We start from the raw sequence: 22,198 nt of genomic DNA on the forward strand, positions 1-22,198 counted from the left end.
TCAGGATTAGTAAGATATATGATCGAAGAAATAAATTATTGTTTTTTATTTTTATTTTACCTGAACTATACTGTAGTCAATGAATGAATCCTTTATTATATTCATTCGTATGTGCTAAGCACATTTAGGTATATAGTTCTTATCGGCAAGTGACAGGAGAGATCAATATTTATCAAGTACTTCAAAGAAACAAATCACATTACACACCAATACATTCTTATAAATCACAAAATCACACCAACCGAGTAATAACGAGTAGTTAAATTGCAGTTATATGAAACTTTAATATTTTGGTAAGTTGATAAGGCTTAGTTATTAAATTGCGACAAATTTTACGATCCAATTTATATATATATATATATATGTATTTCTTTAAACTAAAAAATTTTTAAAAATATCAGTATCTTTATTCCACAAAAAGCATCATATTTGATTCTTGCATGAAAACCAAATACAATTAGTTTTATTTTAATTTTACGAAATTTAAAAAAAAACCTTCTTGTAAGGGACAACATCTCCAAGAATACTATCCTTCTAAATTTTATTCGCAGTTTTAATCCGAAAAGTAATTTTGACAATAGCAATGTATCAATCAAAAAACTTAAAAAACAAAAAAATAAGTTGCATTTACAATAAAAGTCGCTACCGCTGATAGGAAGAAACAGTCTTTATATATTCCCACAAGGATTGGAGGTGCTGGAAGGTACTCTAAAAGTTAGTTTAAAAGCTTCTTATGAAATTGGAAGTAGAATCGCTTCGTACAAGTAGTTCCACTAAAAATAGAAAATACGAGCAGTCTTTCAACAGTAAACAAAGATTTTTTCTTACACCTTGAGATCGATCATTCCTCAGATTTCTCATAGAGGTAGTTCTAACTGATGTAGTTTCTGATGCAATTTTTTTAATAAAAGAATTCTGCTAAGTTACATTGTATTTTCTTTCCCAGATGTATGACTGTTGCATATATAATAATTATTAATCCTTATTTTCAGCATAACTTTTATTATTTTGAAAAACAATATCCACTACAAGATTATTACAGTTAGAATATTTTTCATTGTCGTGGAATAAATAAAATAAAAGTTGACTAAATAAATTTTAAAGAATAAATAGATTAACTACTTTTGTGGTCCTTAATTATATCATATTATAAACCCTATAATTCATCATATGATAGTATTTCTTGTTATCATACAAGAACAAAAACTTTCAAAATTTCATTTTTCTAAACAAAGTTAGTAAGAGTACTTAAGACGTAAGAATACGAACACGTAAGATTTTGTGTATGAATATTAGAATTTTTGAAACGTCAGCATTAATTTGTTTCATTAATTAAACTAATTAATTTAAAAAATTAATGTAGTAAAAAATAATTAATTTTACAGATTAATTGAATATACTACAAAAAAAAATTGAATAAAAATTATGATACCTGTAATTATCACAGTTCGTATAAAAAATATCAAACAGTTAATTAACGGAAATTTGTAATTTCGAATTGAAATGTTTATCTCAAAATCGATAATGTATTGTGATATGCAAACGAAAGTACAATGTTGTTGAATATATGAAAACGGACTGGCTAGCGATCAGATTGTAATCAAACTCGATGTTCGTGGTCAAATAATGCAGCGATATTTACAAGTGGTGAATAACAATGGTCGGTCGAGATATCCATGTATCATTCCACGATTTACATAATATTGCTTTATTACGAATAGAAATATGTATTTATTTACTCTAAATTTGTTTCAAATTTATTCATTTCATTTCAATATGAATGAACGTAAGTTAGAAGTATCGGTTTCTTCGTAAAATTTATTTCAAACTTTTATCCCAAAACTCATTATAAATTAAACCGTGTTTAAAATACCAATACTGGTTTACAATTGGCTTTTATTTCTCAAAGTTGTAGCGATCCAAATATCGTTAAATATTCAGTGAAGGGAACTAGAAGTTTTGATGAACTTCATGACGATTAGTTGGAAACATCATACAGAACTATTCGTCATTTTATAATGTTTACAAAACAACTATTCGTTCAAGCATAATTAAACAGAATTATATTTGAAATATTACTTACATGGGTGCGTGTATATTCCGAAAGGGTAAATTCTGAAGTTTCTTTTTGCTGTTTAATACACTTTGGATATGTGCACTATTCGTTGTTTTGCGCAGTCCGTAGGGTAATCCAACTCTTTCCACATAAGTACCAGTATGGCAGGTGTAATGGATACTATTGCCACAAAAATCCTCTTCCGTAGGTGGTTGATGTTACGGATTTTCTCTGAATAAACAGTGTTTATCACATGCCCCCACAAAAAAACCTACTGTAGTCATATCTGGGCTCCTTGCTAGCCATGCGATCGCCTTACTCTTCCAATTTCACCAATTTTGAAACCGTAATTTTAATGCTCGTCTAGCTGATTCGTTTTCTTCTTCAATATCGTCAGTCTGACCCTAATAGAAAAAGACGCTCTCCACCACCCCCTCCAAACCAAACCATTATGGGCTTTACCGGAGGTCGTCTTCAGAATCTCAGGATATAACATATTTCAGTCCGTCTCAGCCAAGATATCACTGATGCGAATGCCACAACCGACATTTCCATAGGTGAACTACTAGCTACGGAGAACTAAAAAAAAAACACATCAACCAAGACGTAACAAGACTGAATGGACTAAACTATAACGATAGCGTAGGAACTGAATTACCAACCGGAGTAGGTATAAGTGAGTTCAACACACAACGAAAAACAAAAACATTCGAACACCTCAGCAGCACTAAAATAAAACAAGACATAACTGAAAACAGAATTATAAGAAAAGTAAAAGTAAGGGTAAAATCCAAGCAGGGCTCTCTATACGTCCTCTCTTTTGCTAATCCTTTCTTTTGCTAAATATACTATGAAACTCTTCACAATTCCACATACTTTTTCTGAAAGGCTCGCATAAGCGGGACCGAACCTCCAGCACTCCCATTACCTTTACTAAACTCTTCAATAATTAATTTATCCCTATCTTTAACGACCCCGGAGGTACCTGAGGCACCTGCCCGCGACCCTTCCTCCCCAGAAGAGCAGGAAGAGTTGTCATTCCTAACCTCAATCTCTTCCACACGCGGTTTTGATCCTCTTGGACTTACCCCTCCTTCCAACAGTATCAGACATTTATGAAATCTCCGAAATTTAATTATCTGAAGTGAGAAAACTCACAAACACACACTAGTGTTGTAAACAAAAGGAAAAAAACAAAAAATGTTAACAAAAATATTGACGAATAACGAACAAGTAAGCAAAAAAAGCAAAAATAATGGGAAACAAGTAAATAAGGTTATTGCGTACTGGTTGCTAATAAACAAAATAGTCCCTCTGGGGGCCGCTCATTAGAGGTATGGCCCCTCATTAGAGTTTGACCGAGTCCCGGCTGCCTGGGTAGGGCTTTGTTCCCGCCGAGAGAGTTTGAGGCGATGGCACTACTCGGAGCTGAATTTATGTTAGATTGCGTGTCCGGCTCCGGGGGACGGGTAAAACAAAGTTGCGACGTGATAAAAAATATATAAACAAACAAAATAAACAACAAAACCAAGAAAACAAAATACATCAAAATAAATATATTAAAATTAATTAAGAACTTATTATTAATAAGTTAAACATAACCAGAAAAAACTGTCATAGTAGGTCGTAAATTTAGAGCATATCACAGAAAATATCTCCATTAATTTTGCTTTCTACAAAAATTAAAGGACCGACAATACGACCATTTATCGGTCCGCACCAAACATTGACTTTGGATGAGTTACGCTGATGTTCGACAATTTTTTTACGGTAGCTCTGATACCGAAATCCTGCAATTTTATCGATAAACTGACCTGCTAATATGGGTAACCTCATCTAAAAACATAAAATTTTTCAAGTAGCTCTCATTTTTATAATTGTAGTTAAACATTTAAGCTGCAAACTCCAATCTTTTCACTTTGTCATTGGGTATGATTTCACGTAAAGATTGTGTCTTATACTCTGGTAGTCTAAACCTCTTACCCATCACTTTGTACACTGTATATTTAGGTCATTCCTAACACTAAATTGCGACATGCTAATGACTTTTTCGGGCTACACGGACAAGATGCTAGGAACCGTTCTACATTCTGTTCAAATGCGGACGGCCTCGATTATGGGTTAACGGATTCCATTATTTATTTGATTTTTTGTAACCAAGGAGTTTTTTCATAAACACTACGTATTAACATATAATGTTTTCTGATAATTCGTTTGATTTTCAGTTACTTGCTATATCCTTCAAACACTCCATACTTTGCTACATTGTTTCAGTTGAAGTAACTGTTAGTAGTCTTTTTGAATAAGATAGTCTTGGATCTTAACACTTTATACACGTTTGAAAGTATTAACTTTCAATTGACTATATAAAACATAGTGTATTAATTTTGTGTTTTATTGTTACACAGTTAGTGAAGTTGTAAATTTCATGTGAGCCAACAAGATCATGACTTTTAGGTAGAAAATATTTATATTGTCATTAGTACCTTACGAAATCAGTTATATTTCCATGAAATATTTTCTAAAGATTAATTTTGGATGATGTTAAGATTTATTTTTCTTTGTATATGTTGTTAAACATGTGTCCTATATGATTAATACTGGTTTTTAATTTTATGCAATCCTGAGTTTTTTCAGTGCAAATTTAACTGTACGATATTCTAATCTTTAATGTGATTTTTAATAAAACATAATAAACTTATTTCCAGAATTTTTTGAAAGATTGGCTGAAAAGAACATGTGTTATATACGTTTTATTAACAGAAGTATTTATGATTTTATTCTGTACTTCCTGTAGCATGTTGATTATAATAGTGAGTGAACAGCAATTAATTTTCAATAAATATCTTTTTATTTTTATTTCTACAGTTTTGTTTTAAATGGACGTTGTGATGTATACTAGCAAACAGCATTATGAAAAAATAGGATTTACGCTGTTTGGGTTTATAAAGTAGCTTGTGGTGTACATATGAAGTTAGGTAGATGAGCTACAATTTATTTTAATCGTGCGTTTGATTCTTTGGTTAATTTGAGTGGGTGAATTTTTGGATATTCTACCGTGAACTCTAAGAAAGCGTGTAAGTTTTTAAAAACTGAGAGCAACTATGACATTGACATTGTAATGTATTCTAATGTTTTCTTTCATCTCAGGGTGGTTATATTTCATTAGCGACGTAGTGGCTTTTAGTAAAATACTACTTTACCTGCATGTTTCTCAAGTTTTAAATTTTTAGTTATTCTAAATTAATTAAAATATTTCAGTTAGAAGGCTAGATATGGATAACCTCATTGTAGTGATCGCCATGAAATATGTCGCTTGTATCTCTTTGGCACAGAACCTACTATATCTCAGTTAAAATAAATTGCACATTAAAAATAAAGTTATCATCGGAGACTGCAATTATTTTTGCGCCAAATTAATTTGGCCAAATTTAATAATAGCCATTCGTTAGAAAATTACGGGCGTGAAAAGAAAACTCACGATTTTTTTCACTTTTTTGAGAACGTCAATTTTAACTTACTATACAATCAAAATCTAGCGAGATAAAAATTTTCAAGTAAAGCCATCACATATCGGTTAACATTAGGTGTAGAAAAAAGGGATTTCTAATATCAGGCATTGATTTTGTGGAATTCATATTTTTAGAGTTTAAATTAATAAAAATTCGCATTGTATGTTGAGTTACATTTATAAGTACATAAAAATGGATTTAAAAACGTGGCAATATATGATGGACTGAAGAACCTGCCTCAGCGAGCGGTAAAGTCTGAAGAACTATGTAATAACTTCTGTTTGTGTTCTATTCATGAATCCTTTACACCATTACATATGTTAATCAGTATTTATGTTAATTATATTATACATAAATAAATATATTATAACAATTATGTTTACATTTCAAGTCGTATATGAAATAAAAAAGGGGCCTTACATTTAGGTTTATAAAACAAATAATAAAACTAACAATAACTAATAAAAGTAATGAAATTTTTAAGAAACACGGTTGTTTTAACAGTAGTTTTCTTTGTTACACGACTGCAGAAAAAGGAGTGTAATGTACTTGAGTATATATAAGTTAAGTTTGCTACTCAACTAGTTTATTTATTACAATTAGTATACACGTAATCGTAAACAATTAATTGCTAACATTATTATGGGTACATGCTCATGCGTTATAAATAGGAACGTATAATATCGAACGAGTCTAAGACTTTATAGAACACTGTACAGATCCAACATTGAACATTGAACTTTATGTGCATTGTACAGATCCAGACTTAAGATTGAAAAATTGTTATTACATTAAGAATAAAGCAACATAGGTTGCAGCTGCATTACGTTTTTTCTTACGGTGGCTTTCTCTGGAAACTAGGGATAGGCATACACTTAGCTTATGGACTGTAATGCATCATCCATTCTCAGTAATGTAACTTGTATGATTGTTTGTTCCACCGTAGCAGTTCAACAGCTGAACCGATTTAGATGTATGACCCCGCGTTGGAATCCATACATTACCAGGAGTGCCATAGGCTATACATATGTAGCAGTGGAAATTTTCCGGTTGAAACACAAACTTTAATGCACTGAATTAATGAACTGTGAACTGTGAGCCTCTACCCCTGTGTTATCTGGGTTTGAACCGAGTCATTCAAATCAATGAATGAATAATATTACAAAAATAATATAATAAAATTTATGTTCAATAATATAATATTAAATAAATTTAAATGATTTCTGTTCAATAGTAATGGGTTTCCCACGGAGACTGCAAGTGCTGAGTTGATATGAGCACCTCACTAGGTGATTGATGATTAAGTACTTATCAGGTTTTAAAGCGATAAGAAAACTCTGTCCTTCAACTAAAATATTTAAATGCAATGCAATGCAATGCAATGGACTGACTCCAGATATAGAATAATTTCTATTAAGAGCTCTCTAATATTGGAAAATTACTACTCAAATTCCCCGACTTCATTTAAATATTTTCGTTGAAGGAAAAAAATGTCTTATCGATATAAGACCTAGTGAGAACTTAATAATTAAACAACCTTAAATGCTTGCTATTTCTACGATATAATAAAATATATCAAAATAAATTAAAACTGTCTTGAAGTTGAGTGGTCATTCATTATTTTATAACGAAAAATAATTAATTTTAACGTAACGATATTTAGTCTATTACTTCAGTACCTTTTTTGTAATGCTAATTAATGTCGTTTCTTTGGTTCAATTTTTTGTTTTTTGGCAGTCGGGTTTTTTAAATTTTATAATTGTTTTTATTGTTCTCTTATTTAATTGTTATTTTAAGACTGATGTAGGCCTAACAGAATTAGATTTATATCCCTATTCATGAATAAGATATTATTGTGCAATAGGAGATAATGCTATACTAGGATGATCCACAACTTCCAGAGGTCATGTTATTGTGGCTGTATAGTTATAATTTCAGTTTTTTCTCATATTATGTTATGGTATTTTAGAATAAATTAATTGTAATGCCATTCTTCAGTCTTATTGGTTCATTAAGTCCTCAGCTGTGATATATAATTAATTTGTTAGATTTTTGATTTCGATACGTTCAGTTCGTGTCGATTTCTTAGCGAGTTTATTTAACGGTGCCGCGTTATGTCAAAGACAGTTTAGAATAGTATGATAATTTATGTTTTTGTCAAGTTATATGTTGAAGATATTTTGTTTTTCGTAATTTTTCTGCTGCTGTCATAATTGTAATATGAACGAGATGGAAACACCTTCCTTTTCTTGTCAGCATGGACACACAATTAACAATGATACGAGAAATGTTATTTACAACGTATACAATTTTTTTCAAAAGCTATCTAACTTTGAATTCCGTAGGGCGATTAACTTTGATAAAGTTCAAGTACTCATTGCCGAAGCATGCAGTATTACTTGGACGCAGTACAAAGCATATGTAAGACAGCTGAGTGGGATAGTAACGATAGTTGCATCTAGTTTGAAATGCCAGGGAAGAATAAGCCCCAAAATGCATACTGGACGAATTCAACCCTCATTTATTTCCCAGAATCATACATCAATACCAGATCTGAATGAAATCCCTACTATTAAGAAGCTCTGAGAGGGATACGGTAAAAACTGGATGTAAATCAATCTTCTACTACTCGTTGTCGTATTTTGAAAAAGATTAGTTTTGTTACAAAAAAATGAAAGATGGATAACATTTCTTGATGGAAAAACCTAATATTGCATTAAAAAGAATAGAATTTTTAGGCATTTCACAAATTAAAAGCTTCAGGTTATGATCGATCCATATTTTACGTAGACGTGACGTAGGTTAATGATAATCATTTTCATAAATACATATGGCAAGATTTTAAGAAAAATGGAGGGAATTCATTAATCGGAAAAGGCCATCGTTTAATAGTGTGTCATGCAGGTTCGACTAAAACAGGGTTCCTTAAAGAAAGTAGATCGGTTTTCCGCAGTAAATCAAAAGTTGGTTCAGATTGTCATTTAGAAATGAACAGCAACACTTTTAAAAATAGGCTTAAAAATAACTTTTCGAATTACAAGAAGGGAGTATAATATTAATGGATAATGCAAGTTATCACTTTGCTACGGTGAATAATGTTCTCAACAGCTGGAGAAAAGCTGAAATCCAAGAAAGCTTCAAGGAATAGCAGTTACTTGCAACGATGCTAAAAAACTTAACCAGAGCTGTTGCTAAAAATACTTCCGTATAAGAATGAATGTAAACTATAAGATATTCATGTTATAGTCAGTGAGAAAGGACATTCTGTTATTCGTCTACCGTCATATTACTGTCAATATAATGCGATATAGCTTATATGGGTGCAAGTGAAATAGAAAGTTGCTGATCTAAATTAAAATTTCAAGTTGCAAATGTTGAGAAATTAATTAATGAGTAATTAGAAAACTTTACAGTAAAGGAATGGGAAAATGAGTTTTACAGAAAAAAATACCAAAGAAAATTTCTGCAATAAAGTTTTACGAAATGATTTAATAGAAAAATTCATCATAAATTTTTAGGAATCAGACTGACGAAATGGATTTTAATAATCCAGACAACAATGAAGAAGAGGATGAAGTCTTGGCGAAATTATTTCCAGATTGACTGCTGTAAGTAATCATTACAAACACTTTTTACGAATTTTTGTATGGCTTTAAAGTGAGGATCTTACCTTTATTTATTCGAAATTTTATGATCTTATAAAAAATTAAAGTGATTTTATGATCACTTTATAGTGATCATACTAAAATATCGTTCCTTTTACACGTTTTAGACATGTTATTCAAATGTAAATATATAATTGTTTGAAATTAATTTTCTTGATAAGTTGTTGCATCTACCTGATTCATGAGGCAAATATGATTAACTTGTTTCACATTCATACCGCACACGAGCGCGCATTCCATACACATGTTATGCCCTTTTGATTTGTCTATATATCTGAGTAGTCAGCTAAGTTGAACGTTGTAAAACAAAAAATACATAAAATTTTACAAAAATAAAATAATAAACGAGCCAACACAACACAGATAATTTTGCTACCATTATTTAACCAAACACAAAAAGCAGATTCCATAATATTTAGAAAAACAACTACAATTTACATCATCCAAGAAAAATCTTAAGATTGCCCCAAGGAAATATTCTAGAAGAACAATTAGAAAATTATAAAAAAAGGTCATTTTATCTTTCTTTTAAATAAATTTTTCTATATTATTTATAAGTTATAGAATTAACCGAATTGTATTTCAAAGAAACTAAGAACCTACAATTGTATCCCAAGGGAATGTTATAAGCATTATTCAATAAAACGAATATTATTCAATAAAACCAATAATATCAGTTTTATTCAATAAAAAGTGGTATGACTAATACTGCGGTCATTTTGGTATTTAACTAAAATTGAAAATGTAAATGATCATTAATGTTTTGTTTTTTTGAAGTGGTTATATATATAGATATTATTTAAAATATTAAATTGAAAATGAAACAAAAAAAATACAATCTTATTGTCAAGTTTTAGTATAAAAATATCATTATGAGCCACTCTGTGACTAAATTCAAGTACCAAAACTACTTTAAGATATTGGGTAGATTAATAAAATTATACCAGTTATTTCTATGATTCTGTGATTCAATATGACGGTTTACGCTTTTTATACTTCTGATTCTGCAACATGTTGCTTGGTTTCAATTTAACGAATGCGCTGATAACAAAATAAAATTAATAAAATTCTCTTCAATATTTTATATATATTGGTGCTTATATATAATCATAGACGTTCTGAATATATATACTTTATATATATACTTTTTTTTTCCATTACATTACATGAGTGGTTGAGATTCATATTCGAAGGTAAATAATTTTATTAGTTAAATAAGTTGACCGTTTCAAAAATATTACGAGAATTACTTCTCAGAATTTATAACCCTTTTTTTCATCCTAAAGTAATCCTTTGATTAAAAATACTTTGATGAGTGTAAATTATTTAGTCAAGGATAAAATTTGAATTCTACTAACAGAGTACAAATTTCAGTTTTTAATTTCAATTAAAAAACAAACAAAATAAAACAATAATTAATAATACCCACACAAAACCAGTACGTATAAAATTATAAATATATTTTAGAGTCTTTTAAATTGCAACAATGGATAATATAATAAAATGAAATGTATGGAATGCCTAATAATTGTTATTTAAAAAATCTGAATACCATTGGAGCTTAAATATTTGTATAAATTAAATCACCATTAATAACGAGAGAAAACTATTATTTTTATAAATAAATTATAACAAATTATTGTTATCTACACAACATTATAATTTATAACAATATTTGATGTAATAAATGAAAAATGTATATGAACTGGTAAATAGTTCCTTGCATAATGATTAAAATTTTAATTTTTCAATTTTTCACAATCTGTTGTGAAGTAAATTTATGTAATTATTTTCGTATTTCTTAATTAAATAAACATTGGATGAGAAAAAAGTATAATTTCTTCATTACAATCCTGACAATAGTAAGGTTATACGTATCCTTAATTATGATCATATATATTATAGGTACGTATATATTGTATGTTATAGGTAAAATTTATTCAAGGTTCAAAGTGCACATGTTATGACTACTTTGCCTGTCTTAATATATAAACCTATAAACCTGATTACACAATGAAATTACAAATAAATATTATAGAATATTCTGTTTTTATCATTTATTTTTATGAATACTTCGAAAATCAATCTCGTTTATTGAGATCAAAGTCTTCATCTGTTCGAAATTAATACGATTGCTTTGAGAACCTTAGAATTCAATAGAGAACGTAAACCAGTAGTTGTTATTAACTGTTAAACCGACTAAACAATAAATTCTTTCTGTCAAAAACAGTGGTTGATATTTTACTTAGTGCTTCAGCAAAATATATGTACGTTCTTATAGCAGCACAACATTTACAGAAACGGTAGCGGTGATCTTACGCCTCATTTGGTTCCAGGTCAATCTAGCCACCGACTCTTGCCTCACACTTTCGAAATAATTCTGAAAGATATTGAATGAAATTTATCATAGATTCCACTATGTGCTTCCAGCTAAAAACTGCAATCGATATGCACAGTTCTTGTGATTAATGAGTGTATTCATTTAATAGTTCTTTGTGAATATGGACAGAAATAGAGGTCACATCTCAGTTAGGAGTCCAGTAGATTTTATTCTAACTAAAGTAACTAAGCAAACTTTAGGCCTGTATGTAATATTATTTTAACGCCTAATGCTTATAACACATTATTTCATTACTTTTTACAATCCTGTATTTTTTTAAAAATAAACTCAAACTCAAGCTGTGTTTTTTAATTTTTTTTGTTTAAGGTAATTTTATTTAATGCTCTGTAATTAATAGATTGATATAAAAAAAAGGTTTAATTGTGATAAATCTCTTTTAATATTGAAATATTATATTCTTTTATTAACTTTGTTATAAATTCTTATACAATAAATAATTAATTAAAAGCTTTCATTGGAAATAAAAAAAACGAAAATGTATAATACACTCGTATTACCTAACCGTATAATTGATTTTTGCTTTTAGATAAAATTAACACTTGTACAGAGCAAACATATTAAACTGAAAATAATTTTCAGTTATCAGTAATTTGTAAAACAAGTTAACGAAAATATTAATTCTTCGAAAAAGATGAGTTAAAATAATTACTATAATTATTGTTGTTAACCACTAATTAATTGAATTAACAAACAAGTACAGTATGTCCTTGTATTCCGCAGTTGAAAAATGTTTTCACTTAAAAGCAACAGCTATAAAAAACATGAACATTTTTGTATAATTATTTAACCTTACTCCCTCGATGAATCAAGAGACTTTGCCAATGGTGGGCGGGTTTGAGTACTCAGTAATGCAGAGTAGCTGGATCGAAGGTGCAACAATATCGAAGAGGTATCTGTTGAGAGCCAGCCTAAGGAATGATTCCTGAAAGAGGGCAGCAGCTCTTTCACTATTTGTTAAGGGCGTAAGTCAGGACTAATACGGCAATATCAACATCACTCAATCTTCTGAGTACTGTGCAGCTGAAAGCAATGGAAAACTGCAGCTGCTTTTTTTCCAAGAAAGTCTAACTCTGCATTTTCATGTAACAAAGATGGAGGCGCCTTCCTTTGTAAAATATTCCGGAGGTAAATCAGTCCTCCGTTCGGATCTCTGGGTGTATAATATCAAAAAATCATATTCTATGAGTCAGAGCGTGGAATGTTTGAAGTCTAAAAAAGGTTGGTAGGTTAGAAAATTTAAAAACGGAAACGGATAGATTAAATGTTAAATATATAATTAGCGAGGTTCGGTGGTAAGAGGAAAACGACTTTTGGTCAGGTAATATTAGAATAATTAACTCATCTTCGAATAAAGAGCAGGGAGGAGTAGGTTTCGTAGTGAACTAGAAAATCGGGAAAAGAATACAGTATTTCAAAATGCATAGCGATAGAATCATCGTAATAAGGATAAAATCAAAACCTAAGCCGACAACGATTGTTAACGTCTATATGCCTACAAGCGCCCATGATGATGATGAGGTAGAGTGTGTATACGAAGAGATTGATGAAGCAATTAAACACTAAAAGGAGATGAAAATTTAATAATAGTTGGAGATTGGAATGCAAGCATTGGAAAAGGCAAGGAAGGAAATATAGTGGGTGAATACGGGCTGGGCAAAAGGAATGAAAGAGGGGACCGACTTATAGAATTTTGCATGAAGTATAATTTAGTAATTGCCAACACCCAATTTAAAAATCATAATAGAAGAATATACACTTGGAAAAAGCCAGGAGATAATGCAAGGTACCAGTTAGATTATATTATGGTTAAGCAAAGATTTACAAATCAAGTCGTCGACTGCAAAGCTCACCCTGGAGCAGACACTGATAGCGACTATAATTTAGTGATAATGAAATGTAAACTGCGGTTTAAATCCTGAAAAAGGGTCAGATGAATCGGTGGAATTTAGAGAAGTTTGTGGAAGAGGAGGTAAAGAACCTTTTTTTGGAGGACATCGCAAGAGGTCTGAGTAAGAATAATGTGGTAGAAAATTAAGAAAAAGAATGGAAGAATGTTAAAAAGGAAATTCTGAAATCAGCGGAAGCGACCTTAGGCTCAACAAAGAGAACTGGTAGAAAACCTTGTATATCACACGATATATTGTAGCTGATGGATGAACGTAGAAAATATAAGAATGCTAGTGATGATGAAAGTAAAAAGAAATATCGACAATTAAGAAATACTATAAACAGTAAGTGCAAACTAGCAAAAGCATTGTGAAATAAATAAAAGTGTTCAGAAGGGGAAAGAGAAATGAACATTGGTAAAATAGACGGAATACAGAAAAGTAAGGAAAACTTTGTAATACAAAAATTAAAATCTAATAATATGTTAAACAAAGATAGTACACTTATTTAAAATATGAAAGGAAAGGTCGATAGGTTGGTGGAATATATTGAAGTGTTATACGAAGGAAATTAATTAGAAAATGGTGTTATAGTGGAAGAAGAGGAAGTCGAAGAGGATGAAAAAGGAGAAACAATACTGAGATTTGAATTTAAGAGAGTATTAAAAGATTTGAATGGCAGAAAGGCTAATGGAATAGACTGGATACCTGCAGAATTTGCTCCGCAGTGCAAGTGAGGAAGCGATTGATAGATTATTCAAACTTGTGTGTAATATTTACTAAAAAAAAGTTCTGTCAGACTTCAAAAGGTGTGTTAAAGTCATGGTACCAAAGGTAGCAGGAGCAGATAAATGTGAAGAAAACAGAACATTTAGCTACATTAGTCATACATAAAAAATCTGAACTAGAATTCTATACAGACGAAATGAGAGGATAATAGAAGAACTGTTAGGAGAAGACAAATTTGGTTTCAGGAAAAGTATAGGGGCAAGCAATTTTAGCGCTCAGATTAATAGCAGAAGAAAGATTAAAGAGAAACATACATGCTTTGTATTTAAAGATCTAGAAAAGGCATTCGATAGCGTAGACTGGAAAATGTTCAGCATTTAAAAAAAAAAATTAGGGCTTCAAGTACAGAAATAGAGGAAGATTTCCAGGAACCAAACTGCAACAGTAATTGAAGAATAGAAGAAAGAAGCCGTAATAAAAAAGGGAGACCACAAGGATGTACTCACTCCCCGTTACGTTTTAATCATTAAATAGAACTAGCACTTTTAAAGAATAGATATTAAAGAATAATTTAGATCCGGAGTAACAGTACAAGATGAAAAGATTAAGATGTTGCGGTTGCTGAGATATAGTAATTCTAGCTGAGAGTAAAAAAGATAAGAAACAATGAACGACATGGATGAAGTCCTATGCAAGAACTACCGCATGAAAATAAATAAGAACAAAACGAAGATAATGAAATGTTGTAGAAATAATGTAGAGGGACCACTGAATATAAAAATAGAAAGAGAAAAGTTTACGGAGGTAGAAGAATTTTGTTACTTGGGAAATAGAATTACTAAAGATGGACGAAGCAGGAGCGATGTAATATGCCGAATAGCATAGACAAACGAGCCTTAAGTCAGAAATATAATTTGCTTAGATCAAAAATTAATTTAAACGTCAGGAAAACATTTTTGAAATTATATGTTTGACCGTAGCTTTATATGGAAGTGAAACTTGAACGATCGGAGTACCTAAGAAGAAAAGATTAGACTCTTTTGAAATGTAATGCTATAGGAGAATGTTAAAAATTAGATGGGTGGATATAGTGACAAATGAAGAGGTGTTGCGGCAAATTGATGAAGAAAGAAGCATTTGGAAAAATATGGTTAAAAGAAGAAATAGCCTTTTAGGCCACATATTAAGGCATCCTTGAACAATCAATCGCTTTGATATCGGAGGGACAGGTAGAACAGAAAAATTGTGCATGCAGGTAACGTTTGGAATATGTAAAACAAATTGTTAGAGATATAGGATCTAGGGGGTATACCGAAATGAAACAACTGGAAATTGAAAAGCACTATATGAAATAAAACACTATAAAGGGAATTTTGGAGAGCTGCATCAAACCAGTCAAATAAATGAGGACAAAAAAAAATTAACCTTACATTTTCTGGAAATTCGTAAAACTGTCAGGAATTGCCATTAAATGGGAATGAAGATAGTCTTTATCAATTTATTTTTCTACTTCTAAGTCATTTTGTTAAAGTTTACTTAGGTCCTTTGATAATTTAAAATATGTAAATGCTGTACATATACTTATGATCAAATAAATGTTATCACTTTTTACTACTGTACCACAAAATTAGTTTTTAGCTGAATTAATTTCAAAAAGTCAGAAAATGTTTAATCACATTATCACAAATTTCTCTGAGTAGATTTTAAATCTGCTTAGCGCTGTAATTAAAAAAAATATATATATTTGGAAAGACCGTTACCCTTTATACTCACACTTTCCTTATCCATCATCTTTCACTTCCATGTTGTGGTACATTTAGTTTTAGCTAGAGCACACAGAATCCATTCAAAGCATTTGTGGAATTGTTGAGTTACAAAATCTGTAATATTTGTGCTATTTGGAGCAGGCAGCAATATATATGGACTAATAAAATCTGTATGACGTTTATATAATAATGGGTGGTTTAAACGAATAACCTAATTGTAGTTGAGGTGATTATCTTATAAAACCGGACCTGCTAATCCCTCTTACCTACACAAATTTTATGATTAGTAAATTTTAAGAACCATAATGGTAAATATTTTGTAATCCACGTTAGTAAACCAAGAACGTAAATAAGAATAAAATCATATTCGAATAAATTACTTGATATGAAAAAAAAAATGCTTTCTCTTAATTTATCAAAACCACCCGGTTATTAGTTTTTCTGCCTTCAATATAAAATAATTATCTTGAGTAGTTAGTTGATTTTGTCACTAATAACAACACATTACAAAGATATTATTTTAATAAAATATAATATTTTGTATGCCAATAACAAAATATTTTTAATTCCATTTTACAGATACCATGTCCTCATTTTCAGTAATCATTTTATTTTTTATTTGTTTGTCTTTTTGTTAACTATAAAAAATAATAAAAATTGTTAAAATATATAATTTAATTTTTAAATGATGGTAGTGATACCTCTGATGGAAAGATGTCTACTCAACAAAGCCTCAAAAACTCAGACCAAGGGTGACGTTTTTAGAAATTCTGAATGGGGAAATGTAAATCTAATTTTAAACTTAGCTGGATAAGTCAACCTTTCCTCAATTATACTGTTTACAGCGCTTATTAAATGACAGAATAACTAATATGCTTTCTATAATCTTATAGGATAATCTTTCTCACATTCGTCTTTCATATTGCTGAATGAGATTCTGCACTTTTTGACCATTTATTACGTTTCTATCCTATGATTAAACTTCATACTAACGTAAATATACTTGTAATCGATAATTTAAGTAACAGACTATTTTGGTTATAAAAATTGCAGTAATAAGATAGTAGTCAGTGAGTTGTGCTTAAAGTGTTGAAGTATTTTATTATTAGATTTGATAAAGGGAAAATTATTCTTGCAAAGCAACACTATACTCGTATTCATGGAGAACTGCTTTTTAAAATAATTTTCAAAAATTGAAATTTACGGCTGGTATATTTCATACAGTAGAAGAAATTAATTTTATGCGATGACAAACATAAAACGTTAAAAAATAGAAAAATGTCTTATTTAATCTTTAATTTTAGTTTAAAGTAAATTTAATATTTTCATATAACTTGAACTACCTACATAAAGACTAACAACGTTTATGTTATTTGTATAACTAATCTTTTTTTTTTAATTTTCACTACATATCATTTTATACAATTTTCCTCATTTAAAAAAGTCTATTGAATGACAGAATTTAACTGTTATTTAATATTGAGAGTTAAAAATCAATTATTTTTATTTGGTTTTTAAATTTTTATTTAAAATCAAAACAGTTATTCGTAAAAAAAATTAATTTAACTACCATCCAGATTTTAAGTTTTCGAATTTCGAAATAACGACTTTGTTAATAAGAAAACCTTTAATAGCACTGAAAACAAGAAATAACATAGAAGATACTTTTTTTTTTGTTATCCTAACTATATTTCTAGAGAAGGTTTTATTGCATTGCGACTTTTGACGGTTTTTATTTTCTTATTTCATCTGAAAAATTATTTATTATATAAAAATTATTAACAAACAAATTAAAACATTTCTTAACTGCAGAATACAGTTAATAAATATTTTTTTTCACCTCTGATTTAAATAAAGTAAATGTGATTAGAAATTTACTTAATATCATTTCATTCTGTAAACTGAATATTAGGAAAATTCAGCTGTGTAAAGGAAGTATAGTTTGGATAATGTAGAAGTAGAAGCTATCTTAAAGCGGAAAAGGGAAGTCATTTCCGTGAATTATAGGGTGATTAGGAAATACACTAGTAGGATTCGATACAAATCATCCCCTAACCTAATCTGTTAATTATGCAATGACATTCGTCTAAGAAAGTATGGTTATTGGATGGAGGAATATAATACGTTCAGTATTTTCGCTTAGTAAAAATTATTAATCAGAAGAATAAATTAAATAAGGAGGTAACTTATATAACTTCTTTATTATAATATACTATACATTTTTTGAATAGTATTTTTATTTTACATATAAATAACCGTAAAATGAAATTATATTTCTTACCATATTGCATATTGCATATTGTGTCCTCTCATTTCCAGAAAATATCAGAAAAATACAAACGAAAACAATGAAATTTGAACAAAATAGTAATCGATTTTATTTATTCATAATTTAATGTGACAATAATTTTTTTAAAACCCATTCGATGATTAAAAATCCGTAGATTTGTTTCTATAACAAAAATAAATATATATGTGCGCTCTTAAAAAAAAACATAAAAATCAGTTTTCGTATGGTTTAGAGGAATATTTATTAGACCACTCGTAAATAAAATATTACATGAACTAACTAATAGTATAACAATTAAATTCCATATTTTTTTTTTTTGTAAATAGGCTTATTTATTTATAAATAACATTACTTTTTATTCAAAACTAAAATAGAACTTCACTAGCAATTTTAGGAAAAGTTATATATATTCATAAATTAATTTCAGTCTCTTTTAGTATCACTCCTGAATATCTGTACTGTTTTAATGAAAATCGCAGTTTATTTAGACCAATCCTATGTAAAACCAGACTACATATAGAACAGTAGATTACATAAGTAAGATTATACACATTGAGTTGTTCTGGCGTTTCTTGCTTGAATATCATTTTATTAAAAAATAAATAAGAATAATAATCTTCAATTTAATCAATTTTTTCTTCTGCATTCTTCAATAAATTATCCATATTTTTAATGAATGAAATGTTCATATCAGCACTAAATGCACGTAATCCTAAGATTGGTTAGGGTCATAAACATCCAAAAAGAAACGAAATAGATGGTAGTTGACTTCTCGACAAGAATAAAATTAAATATTAAATTTCTATTTAATGAAAGCAGTATGTTCTTTTTTCGAAACTGACGGAAGAGGTATTTTGATTCTTAAAATTTTGTTTAAACTTTATCATAGTAACTGTGTAAAAATTTGGCCAGTTTTTGGGGACGTTAGTCAATAAATATAGCTTACCTCTGAATTATATCTCCAAAATCACTGCTACCTAAAAATATCTAAAAATTCTCTGCTCTTCCACAAAAATCGAGGTGAAACAAATTTGCAGTTTCAGTTTACATTATAATCCTCCGTTCTGAACGGCTTGTATTTGATACTTTAAATGGAATGGTAGGTGTAATTTCATTAGAAAGTATGTATTTAGATTGATCTTTTATTGAATAATACGCACGATCGATTTTTGCAAAGATCAAATTTTTGTAGAGTACACAGTGAAACGATAATTAACTTTTTCTTTTTACCGTTCAAGAGTTTCCGATACGTAAATAATTTTTATTAAGCTTTATTGCCATGTTACGAAAATTCATTGCTTTTGTGAAATAAAATGAATTTAACGGAAACGTATAACCCTAATTCATTTTACAAAATAAAAAAAAAACACAAAAGATCTCTAAAACTGAATTTATAAACACATTTATAGATATCGGATTTAGAGGTTTTTCCAGATATCAAAATTAATTATCCTTGACAAAATAAAAAATACTTTTTTATTTATAGAAAAATGTTTGAAAATAATACTGTTAAACAAAGATTTTTGTGGTAAAACTGTATTTTTATTTCCGACAAACTGTACATCCTTACAAATATTTGCTTGACAGTAAAAAGTTGCTTCTAAGGGAAATTTTATTGTTGAGTAGTTAAGTATGTCAACTAGAAGTAACTTTTACTCAAACTTACAAAAGAATACGTTTCATAGGAATCTAGAACCCGACTTTGTGAATTGCATATTCACGAGGGTAAAGGAACCCCGTAATTAATATTAACCGATCTTCATAATGGACACACCGGGTTGGTCAAGTGGTTGGTCTAGTGGTGAACGCGTCATCGCAAATCAGATTTCGAAGACAAGAGTTCTAAGGTTCAAATCCTAGTTAAAGCAGTTACGTTTATATGGATTTGAATACTAGATCGTGAATATAGATGATCTTTGGTGGTAGGGCTTCAATTAATCACACATCTAAGGAATGGGCGATCTGAAAATGTACAAGACTACACTTCATTCACATTCATACATATCATCCTCATTCATCCTCTGAATTAATACCTTACGGTGTTTCTGGAGGATAAACAGAAAACAAAAGAAAAGAAAAGAGAAAAGACCTTATTATTGGAATAAAAAAAAGTGGAATATTAATTTATGCAATGTTGGTAACTAGTTCAAGATTAACAAAAAAAGAAAATTTATTTATATATATATAAATATATATGATATAGATTTGAGCGCAAAAGATGATTTTCTTAGAATTCAACCAGCTCGTCTTGAAATTAATGAAATTAATGAAACTAAAGAAATACTGTAGGTCTTAGTCAAACAAAACAAAATAACTGAAACACAAACCCATACCACTTTAATGTCTTAGAGTTAATTTTTTTAAAAAGTATTAACAAAACCCACAAGCAATTGATTAAATCTCTGTATTATAAAATAATACAATATATGGTTTTAAATTACAACTAAAGAGAATAACACAATGAAATCACTACATCAAAAGATTACACAAAAGTGTGTTTATCTAATATTCGACTAATATAGAAATAAGACCAAACATTTCGACCCCAAACAATTTATGTAAATGGCATAATTTTGTTACCAGATATTATGTTAAATTCTACTAAACTCATGAAGACGAAGAAGAACGTCAACTTAATTTTGATTATTTATCTTAATCGTCGTGGCGAAAGTCCTTTACCCCTATTCTGGGCTCTGAATTTCACCAGACATCATTAAATAGACAAAACCTTATTCTTACGAAAATTTTATCCGTAGAGGTTTTACTAAACTTCATTTCTTAATCCAATAATTAATATAATTGTACTATAACCGTACAATACTCTTAATAATTTCATTGGTAAATCTATTAAAAGGTTTGTGTTTATAACTCTTTGTCTAGCCTTATCTATTTTAGATATATTAATTAATATTTAATATACAGTAATGATATAATATCTCATTCTCAAAAGAGGGAAGTCATAAAGGGATAGTACATTTTTAACAGTTAGTTTCGTGAAGTGAAATATATATCTAAATTTTACTTAATTATCTTCTAGTTGAAAATTTAGCTGACTGTTATGAAAATAAGATGCGTAAGTCATAAAGATAATAAAAATAATTTTCTTGTTATTTATTTTTTCGCTTTCATTGCAAAAAAACCAAGGTTAGCTAAAACTAAACGGAATTTCATTAAAAACGGGATTTAGAGTGACAGAATTTAGTATAAAAACACATTTTCGATTCGTAATAATGTTTAAAATATTCTTATAACTTTAACGAATACTGGTTCTTTTTTTATAAAACACTTCTAAAATAAGTCTTAAAGTAAAAAAAAATATTGGTAAAAAGAAGGTGTAGTGTTGGAGAAGTAGATGATGCGGTTGAGGAGTGAAACCCGCTTGAGGGCTGTCTTGGCCCGCCCCAGGGTTGCTGGGCTTTCAGCGGGAGGCGACTCCATTGGATTCTACCCCTTCTACAATGGAAGGAACTGAATAGCGATTCTGGGCTACCTACTACTCCGTTCTCACATCACTCTACCACTACTATATTCAGCTCATAAATTGATTGCCCACAAAATGTCTGTCTGAAAGGTAAATTCGCCTCAATCTACAAAGCGATGAATGAATTGACTTTATTCAATATAGGCTATACCCAACGTAGTAAAGGAAATTCTAGACCGGCATATTTCTTTACGCATTTATTGGTATAAATTATTCATTCTAGTTAAAAAATGAGCTTTTAAAGTATCTCGAAATACTGTTAATAAATGAGAAAAGAAAAAGAAAAAATGACGAATATTAACGATAATCTACTAGCTAATAATAAATGCTAGCCCGAAAAAATATATCGTTTAAAATGATAATATTGAAATAATATTTGATAACTCACCAAAATTCTGTGACAATAAATTTC

General features: G+C 29.5%; 1 protein-coding gene across 1 annotated transcript in view; it reads right to left on the bottom strand.

Moving 5' to 3' along the window:
* Octalpha2R (alpha2-adrenergic-like octopamine receptor) overlaps positions 1 to 22,198 on the bottom strand; it is a 610,987-nt gene that overhangs the window by 583,157 nt on the left and 5,632 nt on the right. The gene's annotated exons all lie outside the window — the stretch shown is intronic.

The sequence above is a fragment of the Lycorma delicatula genome, chromosome 1, assembly GCF_047948215.1.
Source record: "Lycorma delicatula isolate Av1 chromosome 1, ASM4794821v1, whole genome shotgun sequence".
Classification (NCBI taxonomy): Eukaryota; Metazoa; Arthropoda; class Insecta; order Hemiptera; family Fulgoridae; genus Lycorma; species Lycorma delicatula.